Source organism: Denticeps clupeoides, unplaced genomic scaffold (genome assembly GCF_900700375.1).
Source record: "Denticeps clupeoides unplaced genomic scaffold, fDenClu1.1, whole genome shotgun sequence".
In the NCBI taxonomy this organism is placed as follows: Eukaryota; Metazoa; Chordata; class Actinopteri; order Clupeiformes; family Denticipitidae; genus Denticeps; species Denticeps clupeoides.
In genome coordinates, this window is record NW_021629763.1 from 92,740 (window position 1) to 98,380 (window position 5,641).

General features: G+C 38.5%; 1 long non-coding RNA gene across 1 annotated transcript; it reads right to left on the reverse strand.

The window, feature by feature from the left end:
- Positions 1 to 299: 299 nt before the first annotated feature.
- Positions 300 to 2,450, reverse strand: LOC114773654 (uncharacterized). Its single transcript, XR_003744408.1, has 3 exons — positions 2,401 to 2,450; positions 536 to 610; positions 300 to 425 (listed from the first exon to the last, which is right to left on the reverse strand). It is a non-coding gene; the product is annotated as an uncharacterized LOC114773654 (long non-coding RNA).
- Positions 2,451 to 5,641: the final 3,191 nt, after the last annotated feature.

Consider the following 5,641-nt stretch of genomic DNA (forward strand, 5'->3'; position numbering starts at 1 on the left):
CAGAGCGACTTACAATCAATAGTTACAGGGACAGTCTCCCTGGAGCAACTTAGGGTTAAGTGTCTTGCTCAGGGACACAATGGTAGTAAGGGGGATTCGAACCCGGGTCTTCTGGTTCATAGGCGAGTGTGTTACCAACTAGGCTACTACCACCCTATAACTATGCTCCATTTATCTATTCTATGGAATAAATAGTCATTTTATCTATTTTTTTCTATCACATGGTGACTTTACTGTCCCAAATATCTATAGTCTCCTGAAGTAATCATCCCATCACTCTGAGTGAGCAGAATAACACCTGGCGAGCAGTGTGTGGGGACGGTACCTTGCTCAAGGGGAACTCAGTGGCACCTTCCAACCTTCCAGTCGTCCATTTCCTCAGCCACAAGGTCACCACTGCCCCATGGTTAACTAAATGCAGATCACTACAATATCTACAATATCTAGATAAAGCAACACGAAGGGACATGAAAAAACCTCACGTCTTAATAAGTGATACTGGTTAGCAATTCATCAGTAAGAAAAAAAACATTACCTGCTCAGTTGACTAGGCTGCCGAATAGAAAAAAGCCAACTCCATGCTGATGGCGGTTCATTTTGTAGTGGTGGCCTAGCGGGTAAAGAAGTGAAACCGTAATCTGAAGTTTGCTGGTTTGATTTGAAATGACAAAACATTTCGTTTTGTGCACCATGCTTGATGTGTATCACAATAACAATCACTTCAAATTAGAACATTGTTTTATTCACATTTTTAGCTTCATTAATACCGCATTGTCCCGATTCTCCAGAAACACCTCTATCAGATCTATTTTCTCTGTAATAGTAATTAAATATACAGAAAATGTAAGTGGACAAAATTATAATGGTGTCTTTTCCTATTACTGTACAACAAATTAAATAGTCTTGTATCTAAAACAACACATTCCATTGAATGATATATTCATGCTTCAAATTGTAGTATTGTTTGCTTTACAAAATTCAAGCCAATACAAAGCCAATACAAAACTGGTTTCATAGCAAAGACTTAAATATTTTTTTCCCAGCGTAATTAAATATTAAATGCATGTTTTGGCCCATTTACCTAATTTCTATTACCCCCTGTGCAGGCCATTCTTTTCTTCAGTTTTCTTCGTGCATTTCCCATTTGATTCACTGTTGCAATGCTTGCCAAGAATCCAAATTCTAAAGCAATGATTCCAGAATATTGTTTACTGTCAAGGATGCATGATATACTTAATTAAATTATGCAATATTGTCTGGTTTACAATCCTAACTAAACATAATCTAAACGTTAAATGTCAAAATTAAACATATGTGAATGTCCAAACTGTGGCTTATGGGTAACTTCTTACTGAACAAACTCTTTTTACTGGTATTTATCCAGCAGTTGCAAAGATATAAATCTGCCACAAGGGGGCATTAGAATCTCATTAAATGAAGAACCATGAATGAAACTGGTTTTATATGATTCAACTTGACAGGGTCTGTAACTTATTACAAGTCTTTTCTAATGTCATTTGGTGTTTAGTTTGGTGTTTGAACACCACACATTTCTAACATCAAGGGTGGTAGTAGCCTATTAGGCAACTATGAGGTCCACTAAATGCTGTAAATGTAATCATAAGAATAGTCAAAAAGCTACAATAAACAGCTTAGCTCTTATTATTCATTGTTATGTTCAAGCAGCATATTCATGTCTGTTGTATTCTCTCTTTTGTAAACAGTATGATTTCCTGATTCCATTTTCCAGACCCATCATTGGGTTCGAATTAGATGATTAAGAGAGGACCTGAGCTTGTAGATCTCCTGAGAGATGTTGATAATTAATGGGGCCTTAATTTAATTGCACATCCAAAAGTCATCATTCAGTGCCATTTCCGGAGTGAAGTGCTCATGGGGCTACACTAATACTTGAAATAGTAAACCAAATCAGAGGATTTCTTTTCATTTGGCATTTCCGGTTGCATTCTAAAATATATCTAGTCCAGATCTGACGCAATTCACACTGGTGGGCGAGCGAGAGAAAATCCAAGAGCTGCCAAACTTACCACCATCTGCAATTATTTTCTCGCCGACCACGCACACGTAAAGTTGGAATAATGTATGCCCACATTTAGCATGTGGGTGTTAGTGCCTTGCAACAAAAATACATCACTTCAAAAATGCAACTTCTGTCAGTCTGGTTTTGTTAAATATATAATGAAAGAAACAGTGACCTGAGAGCAAGGACTCCTTGGTCCATAATTACCCTGTGGAGAGAGATAAAGGTACCCGCTGATTCTAATTGTGGTTCTCTGAGCTCCATTATTTGTCACTCAGCTGTCAATGGCAAGGCACTCTAAATAAAATGAAATGCAAATGAAAGGTCCCTCGGTGCATCCGACCAGAAAAAGAACGTACCTGGAGCATGAATGAGCACGGCCCTTTTCGCCGAGCGGAGGAAGGACGGCTGATTCACTTCCGGCAGTTCATCCACTGTGGGAGCCTAAAAAGCTCTTGTCTGAAAATGTGCAACAGTGCTGTCGGGTTGCAAATGGCACCATATAAGGAAAACATTCATATGCAGGATGTGATTTGAGGTGTTTTGTTCAAAGCTCTACTCAGCAAACATTTAGAATTTGGAGTCTGTTTAGTACAAATGTTAAGGTGATTCAGCTTTGTAGCATCTGTTGGTAGCAGCATAGACAGCTTCTCTGGCAAAACAAAATATTAGTTGATATTTTGATCGTTGATGTAATTTAACAAATAAGAGATTGACCAAGCCGTGTAGCATGTATCCTTTGTACATGTCCACCAACTCAGTCTCTGAATAATGAACCATTAGGTCTGTTTCCCGGCAACCGATTGGGTTTCATCCAGATGGATGCGAATGTGGAACTTTTTCCATCAACATGCTGTCTTCTTCATCCAGTTGCACAGCTCCGAGGCAAACTGTTGCAAAGCCGCTTAATGCAAGCAGCGTCATCAGCAATGACATCAGAGGACATTTGATTAGACGATGATAAATAAAAAGCCATTTTCTTCCATCTGCAGCTAGTAAACAAATATCTAACAAACCAAAGGAGAAATGTGTGTGTGTGTGTGTGTGTGTGAGAGAGTGTGTGTCTATACATATATATATATATATATTGCTCAAAGCTGTATACGTGTTTCTGACACACTAATAGATATAGACATTACATTAACTGGGAGAAATGTTTTTGCCTCCCCACACAGGCAGTCACTAAACCATGAATTGCAAAACATCATTTAAAAAGCACCATGGGCTGAAGGTTTTTTTTTACTCATTCATGAATAAATGAACACAGAGAGAGGGTGGCAGATGTTCGGTCTGTAATCAGAGGGATGGCAAACGGAGGCAAACATTTGCACCAATTTCCTTCTGACGTAAAAGACACGAAGACAGCCCCTTGGCACAGAGCTGCGCCAGTGGGGCGGAGAGCTGACCAAGCTAATGGGCTAGGTGATCTGAATGAATTTTAAAAAGCCACACCACAGCAGGACACCCACCCACCATGACATCCAGACAACCCACACTCCTGCCTATGAAACACACACACACAAATGAAAACAGTCCTGGAGCTCTATTTATATGTGCCTGTTCCAGACCTACCGAACACACAATGGCCTGCTTTCAAACCTCCTCACACCTTCTACAGATCCTGAGAAATTATCTGAATATCACCCATGTTCCATACCTTCTGTTCAACCACCGCAGCGACACTGTTCATTTCCAGGAAAACACATCCTAAGCTGATTCATTGGTTTGCTCATCAGAATTCCTTTAAAAAGGTGGTGATGATCCCTTGGGGATAAATAATGTATTTTTAATTTATTTGAAGTAAGACGTAATGGACAGTGCAGAGTACGTTTCAACTAGTCCAGTGGATGCAAGATAGTGAATGTCCACTATGGTGATACCGGTCCATTTTAAAGAAAGTGAAGTGATTTTGGCATCCCTATAGCAGTTCAGAGAGAGATGCCTCGATACATGTCCCTGGCAGTCAAACTAGGGCAGCCTGGTGACATGTTCATCTTGGTATGTGTGCATTTAACTGTTATAGAAGGCTTGGCTTAAAAGATGTGTCTTTATCATAGACTCTCTCTCTGCACAGTTTGTACGTTAATGGTAAATATGTGTTGGTAGTGCAGTGCTGACAGAGCAGTAGTACTGTAACAAAATTGCATCAGTAGTTTAGCAGCAGTTTTGTACTTGGACTTTGGATTTTAATTAATTACAGTAGTTACATTAAACCATTCTGGTAAATTCTTGTAATATTTCCACTTGTGGGACTAATAAAAGATTATCTTATCTACAAGTGCACGTACCAGTTCTGCTGCATCATCCATGGTCAGTGTCCATCTTGACTTTGTGTAGGTGAAAGAAAGCAGAAAACAAAGGATAGATTACTGTCAACTGTGATTCCTATGTATACATATAGTGGTAAAGGTACCATGAAAAAGTCAGATTGATGATTCCTTCTGCCAGCTTTAGTGCCAAGTAACTAATGTAACTAAGGTTATTAATGAGGAGGTTTCTGTCCATCAGCTCTTTAATATCCATTATCCAGTTCACACATTTAGATAGTTTTGATGTCAGGTGGTGATGTACATCTGCATGATAGTGGTAGTGGTATATAGAAAATTATGTAGGTCTTAGAATTGATCTCTGGGGTACACTGTAATTTAACATTGTTTTTCCAAAGAATTGATCAATTACACTCACTTTTAAAAAAATTCTGGTATACTGTTTAGTAAGCAGGTAGAATGTATTAGTGTGGCTCAGATTTCATTGTAGTTCCATTGGGGTGGTTTTAATTGTTTTTTTGTAGATATAGTTATCATAAAAAGTCAAATTATTTCAGGACGTCTGTGCATAGACCAGGTGATCTGTAGATGAAGTCATTTTACTAACTTTACAATTAGTTGAAATGATGAAGGTGTAATTGAGTATGCTGATTTATGAATTTTTTCATCATAGATGCTAGCTACTCCACCTCCACAGTCCTTTAAACATGGATAGTTTTTTTTTATTTTACAACCTAGGGGATTGGCTTAATTTGGTCTAAGAAATATTTATGTACATACAGTTTAATGTGAATACAGTTTCAGATTAAATGGACCATCTTAATAAGTCATGTCGTACACGTCAGACCTAATTTCATTATGCACCGTTTTTCTATTGGTTTTGGAAGCGAGTGAGGGGGGGTGACTTTAAAGACTTAAGGCTAACGTCATGGAAAAGCCCTGGAATATGGGATTAATTCATTCCTGTTTGCTCCCGCCAGCTCACTGTCCTGCTCAGGGTTAACAAGCAAACCCTCTCAATAAGGAATGTGTTCCATTTCTTTTTCTAAATAGGTGCAGACACACTCCTGTTTCCAGGCTTTCTTCCTCTCCCTTTCTTCAGCTGATTTGCTTGTTTGCTGATATGCTGTTAAATTCAAGGAATAATAGAAACAGTCCACCTAAGCATTAGTGTGTCAGGTCAGGGTGAAAGGAAGCAGCACATACACAAATAAATCTACACATTTTTATTTTTATTTATAAACTTTGAATTTGCTGACACTGTATTAAATGATGGGTGCAGTTTATACAGCTATGGTCGTGCCTACAACACAATTTAAAATCCGAATGACAC